Below are 17,952 nucleotides of genomic sequence, written 5' to 3' on the forward strand. Positions count from 1 at the left end.
AGGGTACTAGGTCCATTGCTGCCAATGTTCACCTATAGGGCACTAGGTCCATACTACTAATGTTCCCCTATTTCAGCCTTCATCCCTCATCATTCATCTAATATTTACCGGGACTAATTAATAGTCTAGCCATTATTATTATTATATAAGCGTTAAGCAACACTCTTATATAACTCATAATAATAGCCCAAATAATTATTTTAAGGTCCTAATAATGTTACTACAATTAATTAAAAGTTATATTAAAAACAGCGTATGCGTAGCTTACTTACAGCGGGTTTTATAGAAAACCGGGCTTCACTTGGAGCAGCGTTTCCAAACCGAAAGACCCTTTTTCTCGGGACTCCGGGAGCCTCAGGGCTTCCTTCGGGTGCTAGGGGGTTCCCTAGGGTTTAGGGGGTTAGAATGGGTTAGAGAGAGAAAGAAGTTAGAGAGAGAAGTGAGAATGGTGTGGAAATCCAAGAGAATTCGCAACCTATTTATAGGCTGGAGCAGCTTCGGAACGCTGGGCGTTCAGCAGGTTACGCGGGGCGTAACTTCGGATAGGGACGCCAGGTGGCGAAGGCTCGGTGGTGCGACGTGTTCGCTTCTGGGCCGAGGAGACCAGCTGTATGCTGCGCATACGAGATCTCGGACGCTGGGCGTAATGCGAGGGGTGGCGTGTCACAATCCGGAGCGAGCTCATCGGACGACTGGGACTTAGGCCACGTCATCAATCCATACATCAGCTTCGCAAATTGCCCCCTTAACTTCTAAAATTCGTATCTTCCTCGTACGAGCTCCGTTTTCGACGTTCTTTATATCCACGCGTAGGCGGGAACGTACTCTACAACTTTCGTTTAGACTTCATCGGGTAATTTTAAATTTATTTTAAACGTTATATTATTAACAGGCCGGGACAGAATTGGTCCGTTAAAAATTCATAACTTCTTCATCCAACTTCCGTTTTCGTCTGTCTTTTTATCGTTACGCTACTATTAAAGAGATCTTCGGTTCTCGTTTAGGTTGTGTCGGCTAAAAACCGCTCGATCTAATATTCGAACTTCGGGTTGTACACTGCTAAGCCGAAACTTCGAAAAATCATAACTTCCTCATACAAAGTCAGATTTGGGCATTCTTTTTATGGACGTTCTCGGTTTAACGTATTCTACGACTTTCGTTTAGATTGCTAAGTCTACAAATCGCTCCATCGTAAATTCACTATTTACGCTTTCCGGTGCCGTGCCGGTTCCGTCGCGAAACTTTGACATGTCATAACTTCTTCGTTATAACTTGGATTTGGGTGTTCTTTATATGTATGGAACCCTTGTAACATATACTACAACTTGGTTAATATTAATCCTTCTAAATAATCTTCCATCAAAACTTATTTTTGATGCTTATTGTCTCTAAATTGACTAGCCCGGATCTACGGGCGTTACAACAAAGTCCTTCAAGAAATTGACTGATTAAAATAAACTTACAGGTGTTAGCTCATGTCGCCTACAATGTAAAACACACCAAAAAGTCTCTCTCTCTCTCTCTCTCTCTCTCTCTCTCTCTCTCTCTCTCTCTCTCTCTCTCTCTCTCTCTCTCTCTCTCTCTCTCTCTCTCTCTCTCTCTCTCTCTCTCTCTCTCTCTCTCTCTCTCTCTCTCTCTCTCTCTCTCTCTCTGTGTGTGTGTATGTGTGTTTGTGGCAAGGTACAAATCAATGTGTATGTTTGTGTTTGGTAGGTTGTTGTGTGTATGTGATCGGAGTGGTTTTGTGTTTGGTTGTGGTTGTTTCTATGAACGGTCAAAAAATGTAAGTATATAGCTAAAATTGGGTAAAAATTAAGTAAATTAAGTAATCCTCATTTTGTCCCTCTTTTTCTGTCATCTCGATACCTATTACCTTCTTCACCACTAAGACCTTGATAAATAGAGAAACACACTTGAACCGAGAAATTGATGCAATTGTTGCTAAGATTTCCTAATCAGAGGTAATACCCTGTTATTTACAAGTCATTATTTTGTTTCTTTAATAACTTTTTTCTTGTAGGTATTTTCAAACATAAGTTGGTGGTCGGTTTCATGAATGGGAAAATTGAATACCGTTGATTCAAGTTTCTGGCGATTTGAAGTCAAATAGGTATGTTTTTTTTGAAATCTCCGATTAGCTTTTTTGTTTTTGGATATCTCAGATTCCACTAATTTTGAGTTGGTTTGATTGTTTGCTTTTTGGAATCTCAAATTCCATTTTTTGTTTTTTTATTCTCTGGTTAATTTCTGTTTACCACAGAAGAAGAAATAAGGGAAAATCTTACTAATGGTTGCAGCCAAGAAAAAAAAACAACAAAAAATGCCTAGCAAAGTCTCATAAAAAAAGGTACTGGACCAATGGTTGCAAGACTACGAGTATGTGCTACTTTTTCTTCTATTTCTCTTTAGTTTAGTTAATAAGAGTAATTATTCTATTATGTCTGTTTGTTTGGGTGCTCTATAACATTCAAGCAATGGACAAATATTGATGTGAACAAAGTTCATAATATATATGTGTGTGTACGTGGTTATGTTAAAAATCTCATTAAATTGAGTATTAGCGAAAAAAATATATATATATATATATATATATATATATATATATATATATATATATATATATATATATATATATATATATATATGTGTGTGTGTGTATGTGGTTATCTGTTAAAAGTCTCATTAATTTTTTTTTTCATCAACCTAATTTTTTTTATGTTTTCATGTTATATAGTTGACTACTAACCTGAATATTATAGATATTGACGTTTAATAGTTGAGGTAAAACTAATAGCCCAATGTGGTTTGGTCGCCCTTCACATGGAATTTATAAGGAAAAAGGTGTTTACCTATATTTTTTATAAAAAGGTGCAAGTCTGCTTTTTTGAAATCTAATGAGACTCTTTTTCAAAGTTTGACTAATTATTAATGTATTTTTTTTTTTTAAATTATAGAAATATCCTTGTGATAGGATGATGCTACTCCACTTCAATATGTTGTTAAAGTCGTACTACTCCACTTCATTATGTTGGTTCTTTAGTTTGAATAATCTGTTTCCAAATAAAGATGATAGATATGGAAGGTGGCCTTTGTTCTAGGGATGTTACTAACCGTCCTGAACCGGAAGAACCGAAAACCAACTATGACCAAAATTAGGGATCGAAATTGGACCGATTTTATGAATACGGGACCTATTCTAGTATTACTGGCTGCGGTTCGATGAGTACAATGAATGTATTTTGATATTTAATGTGAAAATACCAAATGTATTTTTTTTTGGTGTCAATTGCTTTATGCTAAATATGTTCAGGTGAGAATTACCAAATTGCCCCTCACTTACCTTTTGTTAATTAAACAAACATATGGCCGGGCCCATTACAATGAAACTATATTAAGCATCTAAGCCCTGCAATAGGTCATCGTCGCACTTTGTCCTTTCTTAATGCCACAGTATTCTTCATTGCATTCCAATTCCCTGTTCCTCTTCACCGTGGCGGGAGGTGCGTCTGCTGCCCAATCGAGCTATGGCTTTCGGATCGTTGTTGCCGGCGACCCTGGCACCGGTAAATCCAGCTTGATTAGCATTGCTGCCGCAGGGTCTATTCCTTCAAGTTTTTCTGATCCTCCGGTGTTTCCCGTTTTGCCTAATGTTCCTCCAGTGTTGCCTCCTACCCGGTTGCCCGAGGATATGTTTGATTATAATGTCCCCGTTACAGTCATTGATACATCTTCCAGGTATTGTCATCCGTTACATTCTTAGTAATTTCTTTATAATCGATATGCGATTTGAAACTCGTTTTCGGAGATAATGTTTGAATATTATATGCATATGATCTGCAACTTGAAGATACACTTTTTTTTTTTTTTTCTTATTCCAGTTTGGAGGATAGAGACAAACTTGCTGATGAACTGAAGGGAGCTGATGCAATTGTCCTTACATATGCATGTGATACTACACGTCATGGGTTAAGAACCTTCTGGCTTCCCTATCTTCAACGATTAGATGTAATGTTTGTTAACTAATTAGATTTTTAAACACATATACAAGTAATTAATATGATTCTTAAACACACACACGTATATATACAGGTAAAAGTTCCGGTCATATTGGCAGGTTGTAAGTTGGATCTAAGACAACCACTTCTTTTGAAAAGAGTGATGTCACCCATCGCGCGACAGTTTCCTCAGATTGAAAATTATATAGAATGTTCAACCTCTGATCCTATTCTAGTAAGATCGTTTTTTTTTTTCTAAAACTTCAACCTTTTTTTTTCCACATGTACAAGTTTGTGTTACACTTCCAAGTAGTCTTAACTCTTAAGCATAGGCAATAACTAGAAATAACTAGCAGGTATGTAATAGTAACATATTAGTGAGGGGCAATTTGGTAATTCTCTTGGTTAGGTTGATTTTAGCTCTGAAAAGCTAGGTTAGCTTATATGTTACTTTTCGCTAAGCTAGCTTATTTTTGTAAATAGGGTTCGGGTGGAGTTGGTCGTTTGTAATCTTTCAATATCAGTCTCAATTTAGGAAATACGAATAAAATGGTTCTATGAGAATCGAGGGTGTATCAGTTTGTTAGTGATATATAAACTATAAACTATGAAGTTATTAATATTTATACTTTTTGCTCTTTTTCAGATCTCCATAGTCTTCCGCCATGCCCAGAAAGCTGTCCTTCATCCAAGTGCCCCACTATATGACAGGGAAACACAAACTTTAAAACCCCGATGTCTAAGGGCTTTAATAAGAATATTTATTCTCTGTGATCAAGATGGAGATGGTACTTTAAGTGATGGAGAGTTCAATGATCTCATGGTTATTTACATTTATTATCTTATATGTTATAACAAAAATTTATCTTTGTACAAGTGTTGCAGTTTTCTGATTTGTTTACTATTTCAAATTTTGAACAGGTGAAATGTTTGAATGTTCCATGTAAACCTGCAGATATGGTAGTTATAAAAATCATGGTGCGGGAAAAATTTCCGGGAGGAGTCAATGAAAATCGACTTACATTTGCAGGGTTCATTTATCTTCTTGCACAATATATTCAATTTGGTCATCCACAGACAACATGGAATATTTTAAGAACATTTGGTTACAACAATGATATAAGACTTTGCTATCATCGACTGCTCTGTCCGATTAAAAGAACCCCTGATCAGGTTTTTTTTTTGGTAAACATTTTTGAAATGAAATAAGTTATGTTCCAGAAAGAAAATAACTGAACTGTTTTTCTTGTATTTTGTAGAGTTTGGAGCTGACAAGTGAAGCCATAGAATTTCTTAAAAGAGTTTTTTCTTTGTTTGACGTTGATGGTGTATGTTCTAGAATCTTTTTCTTTATTTAATTATACTTACAATTTACAAATTGAAAATATGTATCTTTTTTCAATCAGGATGGGCCCTTTAATGCACATGAGCTAGAATTTTTTTTTTGTCTGCTGCACCAGACAGGTACTCTAATTTAGTAATTTGTTCAAGTTAAATAATTCCACCGGTTTTATTATTTTGTTTTTTAACTAAAAAAAAGGTCACTATGCTTTTTGTTTTTTATTGTGTTTAGTCCGAAATTAAATCCTGATTCAGTTATGGTCCTTATGTTAAGGTATCATATCGATTTAATTAGTTCCTAGAACCTTGACATAAGGATAAAAAGAATACAATATCCGTATGAAACTCGAAATAAGGACCAAAATCGATACAAACCTTGAAATGAGGACCAAAATTGAAAAAATGTTTCAAACTTGGACTAAACATGGTAAAAAAAATGGAAAAGTACCCCCGGGCCGGCATCATTTCTATAGTTTCTAACGTTGTTTTTCTTTTGCTCTATCTCGTGTATATTTGTGAGAGAGAGGGAATCAATGATTATTTGATGAACTCTATACATTTTCATTATAATCAAAATTTGAATTTGCAAAATTACATCACAGTCCTTGGAAAGAACCTCCATTTGCAGAGATGAATGCATTGGGAGGGCTATCACTTAATGGGTTTTTATCAAAGGTATAAATAACTATTTACTAAATAAACATTGTATAGCTAGTGATTTATACTAATTTTTGCTGAAAATTTATGCAGTGGGCTCTTATGACACTTTTAAACCCTATGCTTAGTATTGAGAACCTCAAAGACATTGGATATGCTGGCGAACCTTCTTCTGCATTTAAAGTTACCCGAAGAAGAAGAGTTGACAGCAAGAAGCAACAGTCAGACAAAAATGTATTCTTGTGCTTTGTTTTTGTACCAAAAGAGGCTGGGAAATCTTCATTGATGCATTCTTTTGTTGGAAGGTTTTTTCTTATAACTAAATAAAATAAACTTGTTTGTGTGTTTCTATTGAATTTTCATGATATTATCCTTTATTTTTCTACAGGCCGTTTTCTCAAGATTATACTCCAACAATTAAGGAGCGGTATGCTGTTAATATTGTTGATCCACCGGGTGTAAGTACATTTCTTTATATCGCCATATGCACCTTATTTTTATTATATAATACTATATACAATATACTATAGAGTATATTAGTTTTTTGGTCCCGACTCCCGAGTATAGCCGAATTTTTCAGTTTTAGTCCCAAGGTTCTCTTCTATTTGTGGTTCTTATTTGAGGCTTTTATAACATTTTTTTTATCCCATTTCAAAGTAAAATGACTATTTTTGGGATCAAAATTGAAAAATTATAAACCTCGGCTGAAATTTACTTATGCAAAAAGAACGATTGAGGCTTTGGGTGTAGAGCAAGTATAAAGAGGTTGTTAGGAAAGTTAGATAACTTGAGTTAACTACATTATGGTCCCTGAGTATAACTATAATTGATATTAAGTTAACTACATTATGGTTCCTGAGTATAACTATAACTGATATCTCAAACTTTGATCTGAAAAAGTTCTCTATTGTATTTTTGGTCCTTATTTGAGGTTCTTGTAATGTGTGTGATCCCTGATCATAGAAAATGACTATTTTTTGCATCATATTTGCCGAAAAAAAAAAAACTATATTTAGGGACCAAAAATAGTTGGTTTACTTGGAAGAGGACTAGAAACTTTAAATAATGACCAAAATTGCAAGAGAACTTTTTGGGTCTTAAATTGCAAATATCATAGAGGAAAAATGAAACTTACTCTATTATTTTACTAAACATTATTATTATTTTTAAAGTATTTACAGGAAACTAGAAAAACTCTGATTTTGCGAGAGATACCCGAAGATGCGATTGGGAACTTGCTAATTCATAAGGATGCTTTGGCAGCCTGTGACATAGCAGTTTTTGTTTATGACAGGTAACTTTTCTTTCATTTCAAAATAGGGTCATTTTCGTCTTATTTTGTTGTTTTCCATCCAGTTCAAACAGGTCTTCATGGACAAAAGCAATAGAATTACTTTTTCAAGTAGCCAGTCACGCGAAATCCACAGGGTACGAGGTTCCTTTTCTCATTGTTGCAGCTAAAGAAGACCTCGACCCTGATCCAACCGCTAGACAAGATTCAAGAAGGGTATAATACACATTTCCTTGACATTTTATATTGCCTTAGACTATTCATATCCCTTTAGACCGGAAGGAGTGGTGTCATAGAAACCACACTCCCTTCACTCACGTCACTTTTTACCACAAAATTATGGTTCATTGCTACACAGGAGTGGTGTCACACGTCTTTTTTTCAATTTAATTTTTTTTTAAAAAAAACTTTAGTTTTAATAAAAACACAATTCATTACTTCAAAATAAAAAATATTGCATTACATTACTTAAAAAATATATACCATAACATTTAAAAAAAAAATCCTTAACCATTTATGTGTTCAAGTTCTGATTATTTTGAATATTCAACAATTAATTGTGTTAATGTTTTTATTGTGAGTTGTTGGTATATTTTCATTCGATGTTTATTTGGTATATAAAAAAACAAAAAACGTAGCTTTATAGAAGAGGGGAAGTGTCTAATATGAAGTTAAATGTTAAAAATAAAAAAATAATAAAAAATAAAAAAATTAAACCATGTTATACAATTATTCTTTTAGTTAAATAAAATCATCATGTTCTTTCTTATTCTTATTTAAATTTAGTTAATTATAAAAATTACAGTTACATTCAATATTTCTTTAAATCATTTTTATTCTTCCAGATCTATTTGTATTTAAATGATTTTCAGCCTTGATAAATGGATTAGCATTTAAAGAAAATAATTTTTATTTTCGAAGTCTAACAATTAATATTCTTTGGATTACATTTTTAAGATTAATAAAAAAAGGAATTGAGTTTTATAAATATATTATTAAAGGGTTTTTGGCATTTGGCGTTGGAAAGAAGAAAAAAAAAAGTAAAAAAAAATATATATATATATATATTTTTTAAAATTGTGACCCGGCCAAAAAGAAGGGAAAGGAGGCAAAAAAAGGTGACGCCATATACTATCGAGGTACGACACCCAAAACCGTATAGAAGCGGTATTCCCCTGTCACGGTGGCATGGAATGCGGTCAAACCGTACCATATTCCCCGAATCCTTATAGTCTAAAAATACCCCTAATCAGTATGCCTCATTTTTTTCTTCGGAGAATCATAATAATTACATATTCATTTTATCTTTTTGGTTATAGTTATCAAATAATTACATATTAATTTATTCAACCATTTAATTCTTCTTTTATTTTAATATGTGTTAGTTTTTTTTTTTTTTTTTTTTTTTTTTTTTTTTTTTTTTAATATGATTTTACAATCGTTATTGGTTTTTATAATTTATTTATATATCTTTGTTTATTATTATTTTTTATTTAAATTATTTATAACCATTTAATTCTTCTTTTATTTTAATATGTGTTAGTTTTTTTTTAATATGATTTTACAATCGTTATTGGTTTTTATAATTTATTTATATATCTTTGTTTATTATTATTTTTTATTTAAATTATTTATTTATTTTAGTTTATATAATTTAGAAAATCTTTTTATGTTTTGTTTGTTTGTATTTTTTTGACGTTTTATTCAATAAAATTTTAATATATTTGACATTTTGTTGGAATAAATTTATTAATACTTTTTTTTATGTTTTATTCGCTTATATATTTTTGACGTTTTGTTCGAATATTTTTGTATACATTTTTTATGTTTTATTTTACTCTTTTTTATTAGTTTGTATTTATGATATTTTATTTTAAGTTTTCCTTTTGACGTTTTTATTAGTTTATATTTATGACGTTGTGTTTGAATAACTTTTAATTATTTTTTTATCGTTTTGTTCGAAAATAATTTTTTAATGATGTTCGAATATATTTGAACAAAACATTAAAAAAATAAAAATAATATTTTGTTATAATTTATTAAAAGAAAATAACGGGCATACAATTTTTTAATATTTTCAAACAAATAATTAAATATGACAATATTTCAATTTTAGTTGAAAAAATAAAAAAAATTCTAAAAACATAATATATATTATATTCAAACAAAACATCAAAAAATTAAAATAAAATTCTAAAATCATAAAATATAATAATAAGTAAAATTAAATAAAGTATTCAGGCCTTTGTCTGGATCAAAAGAGTTTACACCCAAACAGAGTAAGTAACAGAGGTGCAGAAAAAGATTCCACTTTTCTCTTTTATTTCTGAATACGAATAAACAAAAGAAAACTACAATACTTAAATAGAGGACAAAACAAAAACTGTAAAGCTAAACTACAACAAAACATGTGCTCCTAAAGTGGTGGCAACTAAGCCACTTATTCCTATTTACAAGGTCAACTAGGAGACCAGGTCAAAATTACTTTTCCCACATACTTCCCCTTAATTCTGAACTTTGACTTCAAGCATTACAATTCCCAAAAGGTCCCTCATTTCTATAAACTTGAGTCTGGGCAAAGATTTGGTTATAGGGTCTGCTCTTTGTTCTTCACCATTGATATGCTTCACTTCGATTTGTTTCCTTTCAATGCAACCTCGAATGAAATGGAATTTGGTGTCAATGTGATTGCTCCTCCCATGAAAGACTGGATTCTGCATAAGGGCAATGGCTGATTTGTTGTCTACATACATCCTGACACATTCTTCTTTCCAACCGGTTAACTCTTTTAGCAAACTTCTTAACCAGAGTGCTTGGCATGCTGTTGCGGTTGATGCCATGAATTCTACTTCGCATGAGGACAATGCCACAGTTTGCTGTTTCTGGGATGACCATGTGATTGGTCATCCCAGAAATATAGAATACCATCCCTGTTGTACCCTTTCTACCATCAACATCCATTCCATAACTACTATCACTAAATCCGATTAGCTTTCTGTCACCACCTTTCTTGTATACCAGACCAAAATTGGATGTTCCTTTTATATACCTCAATATGTGCTTAACTGCTTTGAGGTGGCTTTCTTTGGGTGCCTCCATATACATACTCACTACTCTAACCGAGTAACTCAAATCTGGTCTAGAATGAATGAGGTAACGAAGGCTGCCAATGAGGCGTCGGTACTCTGTAGAATTGATTTGCACTTCATCTTCATCTTTTGTTAAGCTCAGTCGTGGTTCCATTAGGTATTGTAATGGGTTGTATTCTCCCATTCCTGCGATTTGTAGAACTTTCTCAGCATACCTTGTTTGACTGATTGTGATACCATCCTTGTCTTGGTGTACTTCTATCCCTAGGTAATAGGATAAGGTTCCCAAGTCACTCATATCAAAAGTCTTCAACATCCGCCTTTTGAATTCAGCCACTAGTTCTTCACTTGAGCCTGTAACAATCAGATCGTCCATATAGACCCCCACAATCAAATTCTTGTTTGACTTCTGGAGTTTGTACACAACATATTCCTGTGGACATCTTTGGAAACCCATCGCCTTCATTGTTTTATCAAGTCTATCATTCCAAGCTCTTGGAGCCTGACGCAGACCATACAGGGCCTTGTTGAGCTTGTACACCATGCTTTCTTTTCCTGCAATAACAAACCCGGTTGGTTGCGTAACATACACTTCTTCCTGTAAGATCCCATTTAAGAAAGCATATTTTACGTCCAAATGATGGACTTTCCATCCTTCACTTGCAGCCAAAGCCAACAACACTCGTATCGTTTCCAAACGGGCCACTGGTGCAAAGACTTCATCAAAATCGACACCCTTCCGCTGTACATATCCCTTTGCAACGATTCTTGCTTTGTGTTTTGTGACTTTCCCTTCTGCGTTCTTTAATTTGAATACCCACTTCAAATCTATTGCCTTTTGCCCTTTTGGAAGATGTATTAACTTCCATGTATTGTTCTTTTTAACCGATTCCAGCTCCTGTCTCATTGCAATCATCCACTCCTTATCAATTGATGCTTCTTCATACGTAGTGGGTTCTTCACCTGCATACATTATACTCTCCGCACCGTCTTCCAAAGCTTGCGTTTCCTCGTATATATCGGTCAAGGGTCGAAAACCTCGAACCGGTGTATCATCATATGTTGACCTGTCGGGACTTGGAATTTTTTCAGGGATTAGGGTATCGGAGAAGGTAAATGGAGACTCGCTTGCGCTATTGAGTATTGGCGTTTGATCAGAAGGTGTTGGTGAACGATTTCCAACTGATTGCATATTAGGGCTTCTACTTTCTATTTGTGCTGGATCGATTTCCTCCACAATCTCTTGGGCTACTCCTTCACTAGGAAATCTAACCCAGTTGTTGCTTAACATTAGGCCTTCACCCAATCCCATTTTCTCTTCTCTTCGAATATGACGTCTCTTGTTACACAAATTTTGTTTTTTTTAGGGCAATATAAATGAAAAGCCTTGCTTCCTTCCTCGTTTCCTAAATAAACCAGTTTTTCACTTCTGTCGCTCAATTTTGTGAGCTTGTTCGACGGCACCTTTGCGTGAGCGACACAGCCAAACACTCAAAAGTGTTCAAGCGTTGGTTTCTTCCCCTGTATACCTTCATACAGAGTCATATCTTTTACTCCTCTTGTTGGGACTCGGTTTAGAATATGCACAACATGGCGTACGGATTCCCCCCCCCCCTAATGTTTCCGGGACATCCATGGCTTTCAGCAAGGATCTGGTAACTTTAAGGATTGTACGATTTCGGCGTTCTACCACCCCGTTCTGTTGTGGGGAGTAGGGTGATATCAACTGCCTCTTAATTCCTTCCTGATTGCAAAACTCAGTGAATTCATTAGACGTGAATTCACCTCCTCGATCTGTGCGCAACATCTTTAATTTGAATTTCCCTTCACTTTCTACTCGATTCTTAAATTTCTTGAAAGCAGTGAATGCTTCACTCTTAGTTCTGATCACCAATACCCACATGAACCTGCTGTAGTCATCTACCATGAGAAGGAAATATTGGTTTCCTGCTAAGGTTTGGGGGGATATAGGACCACAAAGATCAGCATGAACCAATTTGAATGGAGTGCTTGCGCGCCATTGTGATTCTTTTGGGAACGGTTGTCGGGTTTGCTTACCAATTAGGCATCCCTCACACACCTGTGTGGGATGGTGTATCTTTGGCACTCCTTGTACCAATTCCTTCTCCACCATTGTTTTTATCACACGAAAGTTTACATGACCCAATCTTGCATGCCACGTCCATGCTGTATCATCTAGGCTCGCACCGAGACACACAGGTTGTGTTGTATGCAAGACAATCTTGTACAACTTGTTCTTTGGACGTTGTACCTTCATTATCAACATGTTGCCTGCATCATGGACCCTTAAGAATTCATGAAGCATCTCTATCTTGTATCCCACTTCTGTCATCTGTCCCAGGCTAAGTATATTACTTTGCAAAGCTGGGATGTAATATACTTCAGAGATGACTTGTTGTTCTCCATTTTTACATTCTAAGAGAATTGTACCTCTTCCTTTGATCTGAACTTTGGACCCATCACTGAACCGTACCTGCCCTGTTACTCTTTCATCAAGTTCTGCAAAGTAATCTCACACCCCTGTCATATGATTGCTTGCACCATTATCCAAATACCATGTATCCTTCTCATTCCCTTTTGTTGCAGGGAAAATTTTATCTTCATTGAGCAATACCCAGTCGTCAGTTTCCTCACCCCATACAGTTAAAAGAAGAGCATGTTCTTCTTCTTGTACCTGTGTGAGATTGACATCAGCTTCCTTCCTCTTAGGATTGGGGCATTCTGATGCAAAGTATCCAAACACATCACAGTTGAAGCACTTTATGTGACTCTTGTCTCTTCCCTTTCCTCGACTATTGTTGGTATCTCGTTGTTGTTGGTGATTGCCTCGACCACCTCTACCCCTTGAGCCTCTTCTTCCACGATAGCCTCCTCGTCCTCCCCTCTCACTGTGAGACGAGCCACAGCCTCTTCCAGCCAAACTAGTGGAGCCTTTATTTGATTTTTGAGCCATTTGCCCTTCAGATCTAGTGAGCAACAAACCTGCTTCAGCATTAGTGTGTTCACTACGAACTCTCAACCGGTCCTCATAAGCTTTGAGTCTTCCTATAGCTTCTTCAAACGACATCGTATCCAAATCTGAATACTGTTCAATTGAGGCTACAAGTTGTAGATACTTTTCTGGGACAGAATTAAGCAATTTCCTCACCAAAGTACAATCTTCCATTGTTGCACCAAGGCTAATGTATTTTGAGTTTATTCGACTCAACTTTACTGCGAATTTATCTATGGAATCTCCTTCTTTCATCTTCAGTGCATCAAACTCACTTTTGAGTCTGTGCAATCTCTCCTTTTGCACTCGATCTGCACCCAGGTACCGAATTTTCGATGATTCCCACACTTTTTTGTTGCGGTTTTCTTCTTGGCTACCTGCATGAGAATATCCTCTGGTATTGCTTAGAAGATGTAAGGTCATGCCATCTTATTCTTCTTGTCGTCCACAGCCACTCTGGCTGTTGGTTCTATGGTCCCAAACACCTTGAGCATCCATGATGGCCTCCATCTTGATTGCCCAGGTGGTATAGTTTGTAGAAGTCAGCAGTGGGCACTGGAACGACACTCCACCGTTATCTTTTGTGACATGCTGCCTAGAACCTGTCATGTTATCGTATCTAATGTATTTGGGCATAAACTAGAGAGCTCTGATACTAAGTGTTGGTTCAGGCCTTTGTCTGGATCAAAAGAGTTTACACCCAAACAGAGTAAGCAACAGAGGTGCAGAAAAAGATTCCACTTTTCTCTTTTATTTCTGAATACGAATAAACAAAAGAAAACTACAATACTTAAATAGAGGACAAAACAAAAACTGTAAAGCTAAACTGCAACAAAACGTGTGCTCCTAAAGTGGTGGCAACTAAGCCACTTATTCCTATTTACAAGGTCAACTAGGAGACCAGGTCAGAATTAAAAATATGTGGTTGAGGTTGAATCTCAAAATCTTTATTTTTTTAGAATTTCAACGGAACCTATATATATATATATATATATATATATATATATATATATATATATATATATATATATATATATATATAGGGCTGAATTATTGTGAGAACTAAAAAAAATGGGTGAACTTGCGAACTCATAATCAACTCATCATTTTTCAAAACCAAAAACATCAATATTCTTCAAATGGTGCGTCTAAGCCATATATAGGCTAAAAAAGATCTAACATTTTTTTTTATTTGTTTTTGATATTTACATGTATGTACAATAGCAGTCATATGGACTGCTGATGTCCATAATCAGTAGTCATATGGACTGCTGATGAGTAATTAGCAATCTATATGACTGCTGATGGTGCTCATCAGCAGTCCATATGACTGTTGGTTGTGCTCATTAGCAATCATACAAAAAGAAAAAAAAACCGTCAAATCTTTTTTTTTAGCCTAGATATGGCTTAGATGCAGCATTTGGAGAAGATTGGTGTTTTGGTGTTGAAAAATGATGAGCTGATTATAAGTTCTCAAGTTCTTACAAATCTTTTGGTTCTCAAAAAAACCTGACTCTCTCTCTCTCTCTCTCTCTCTATATATATATATATATATATATATATATATATATATATATATATATATATATATACACACACTAGGTGTAAAACCCATGTATTACATGTGTTCATTTAAAAGAACGATTAAATATGAAATTCTAAACATCTAAAAGTTTGAATTTATAAGAAAAATTAGAAAAATATTGAATTATTAAAATTAATGTGTTTTTTTTCTTTTTTAAATTTAAACAAATAGTTTCGATAAATAAACAAATGAAACTAATGAGGTTTAATTTATAAATTTTAAAATTAAAAGAAAAGTCAGTTAATGAAATTGATATGTATTTATTATTACATTTATTATAATTATTACATTTAAATATTATGTGGAATTTGATAAAATGAAAAAAAAACCACAAAATGCTATGTGGAAAATATTTAATTAAAAATAACCACAAATTGACGTGTGGCCAAATCAATGAGAGTGTGACATGTGGCAAAAAGATTTTCATTTATTCGAGTATATATATATATATATATATATATATATATATATATATATATATATATATATATATATATATATATATATATATATATATATATAAAGAGAGAGAGAGAGAGAGAGAGAGAGAGAGAGAGAGAGAGAGAGAGAGAAATAATAATGAAGAGAGAGAAAAAAACAATTTTGCAGACAACAATGTCAAATTTTAATTATTTTGACCTAAAAAGTCATCATTTAGGGGGTATGATAAGGAAAAAGTGGTATTGATAGTAACACCTTTTATATTAAGTTGTTCTCTATGCACTAGGTTAAAAAGAAAGACTATTTCTATTTGTATTTGTTTTTGTAGGTAAGCGATGATATGAGAATAGAGGGACCTATACCTATAAGTACAAGGGTGGGAGACTTTAATGATGTATACATGAGAATTATGAGAGCAGCCGAGCATCCTCATTTGAGCATTCCCAAAACTCAAGCTGGGAAAACTCAAAAACAATGTTATTATTATTATTATAGGCTTCTTAATCATTTCATTGTTTCAGGTAATGTTTAATAGCCATTAAGTTTTGTTATGTCTAAATAAACTATGTTCAATAATTTGATTTATGTTTTACTGTCCTTGCAGTAGGAGTTGCAGTTGCCATTGTTTGGCTAGTTTATGTTGCAGTTGCCATTATTGTAGATATATTTTACCAGTACTTTTTCATATGACGAATATTAAAAGGAAGTATTATTTCCAAATGGATCTTTAGATGATACTGATAAGCCCAGGGCCTCCATGTCTGTAACAGAAGAGCCAAGAAGGGTCTAATACAATAGTCGGGGTCATTTTCAAGCCCACTCCACAATAGTTTTCCTTATTATTATTGTTAATTGACTGGAGGTATTTTTTGGAATAATCCTTGTTAGTTGTATATTTCTAGATGTGGCCGTACCATGTAGTGCGAGCAACATTGTTTATCTCTGGTGTGTTGTATTATTCTTTATCCTAAGTCAGTAGTACAAAGCTATAAATACCTTTTGTTTTGGAGTAATAGTTAGCTAGAAATTTGTATTGTGTTTTGGAGGGCTCCCACCTCTCGAATATAGGTTATCACTATTTTATTGTAAGCTATTTGTCCTTCATATGCTATTGTTATTGAAATTATTTTGGTCATTGTGAATTCTTCCTTATTGTTTTAAGTTAGAAGTTATCAATTGTTATCAGAGCATGGTGGCTCCTCCAAGCAATACAATGTCTTGGGATAAGATAATGGAGAATCTTGAAGAAGTTGTAGGGAAGGTGCAAGATCAACACCAATAAGTTTTATAGAACCAATAAAAAGCTAGAGTGTTGCTAGAGCAATGGAGGATGGAAGGATCATTGAGAATTTGTTGGAGAAGAAGATGGTCAACTGTTAGGAAAGCAAGATCGGGTTAAGGTTACTACAACTCCAAACTAGCGTGCTCAATCCTCACATGAAACCCATTGAGGTGATCCTAGGTATAGAAGGAACTGATCAATCGGGGCTAATGTTTGGTTCATCAAGGGCCTAAAACTGTTATAAAAAATGAATTGAGATTATAGGTTCCTACTGACATAGATCGTGCAATGGACTTAGTCTAACAAATTGATGAAAATAGCAGAGCTCTTGGATCCGAAATACTACTCAACTAAAACACTCGAACAATTGTTTTTTTTATCATCGGCAACGAAACACCAAAACAAAAGGATTTTTTAAGAATGGACCGACCCTTGAATAAGGCGCAAATCATTGACATGCAGACTCATAATTTTTTATTCGGATGTTCCAATAAGTGGTAACGGGGCACCATTATAAATCTCAAATTAATATCATCTTCAAATTAGCGTCATCTTGGTAGATGAAGAGGAACCAAGCATGATCGACGACTCTCCAGTGATAGAAGGCAACACGGATCGAGCCACCCTGGAATCTACAGAGGTGAAAACCGATGTGTGAAGTATCATTAAACTCTGTCGCAGGCTTGTCATCTACGAAAACGATGAAGATCAAAGGGGAAATCATGAGTCAACTTGTGGTCACCCTCATTGATCCATGAGCCACTCACAATTTCATACTACCTCTGCCCCATATTTATTATATACTTTTGACTTTTGAAGTCTTTATTCTTCAACTTTGACCTTAAATAGTTTTGTTTTTGATATATAATACTTGATGCAAAGTTAATGAATGGATTGTGTTTTAAATGTATTTTCCTTGTTATAAGTTTCATCAAGTAATATATAATACAAATAAAAATATTTAAGTTCAAGTTGATGAATAAAGAGTTCAAAAGTAAAAAGTGGACAATAATTATAGGGCGGAGGGAGTAGCATCTAACTTGGTTAGAGTTTTGGGATTACCAGTCTAGGACAATGAACCATATGGAGAGAGGATAGGTACTGGTGATAGTGACCCAAGACGTGGTGTATACAAAAGAGTCTTACTGCAACTACGTGATATAGACATCATAGAGGAATTCCTTCCCCTTAATCTTTGGTAGCGCATACATTATCTTAAGGATGAAATGAATTGAATCACTCGGGGGAACACAAACAA

The 17,952-nt window shown here is 34.4% G+C and overlaps 1 pseudogene across 1 annotated transcript; it reads left to right on the forward strand.

Annotated features, from left to right (window-relative positions):
- Nucleotides 1–3,381: 3,381 nt before the first annotated feature.
- LOC145116287 (mitochondrial Rho GTPase 1-like) lies at nucleotides 3,382–16,449 on the forward strand (annotated as a pseudogene). The gene is made up of 14 exons (XR_013711974.1): nucleotides 3,382–3,735; nucleotides 3,879–4,005; nucleotides 4,090–4,230; nucleotides 4,642–4,818; nucleotides 4,917–5,168; nucleotides 5,255–5,323; nucleotides 5,402–5,459; nucleotides 5,939–6,011; nucleotides 6,087–6,298; nucleotides 6,382–6,451; nucleotides 7,166–7,287; nucleotides 7,350–7,500; nucleotides 15,741–15,933; nucleotides 16,017–16,449. The product of XR_013711974.1 is annotated as a mitochondrial Rho GTPase 1-like (transcript).
- The last annotated feature ends 1,503 nt before the right edge of the window (nucleotides 16,450–17,952 follow it).

The sequence above is a fragment of the Lactuca virosa genome, chromosome 5, assembly GCF_052849685.1.
Source record: "Lactuca virosa cultivar CGN04683 chromosome 5, Lactuca_virosa_CGN04683_v6, whole genome shotgun sequence".
In the NCBI taxonomy this organism is placed as follows: domain Eukaryota; kingdom Viridiplantae; phylum Streptophyta; class Magnoliopsida; order Asterales; family Asteraceae; genus Lactuca; species Lactuca virosa.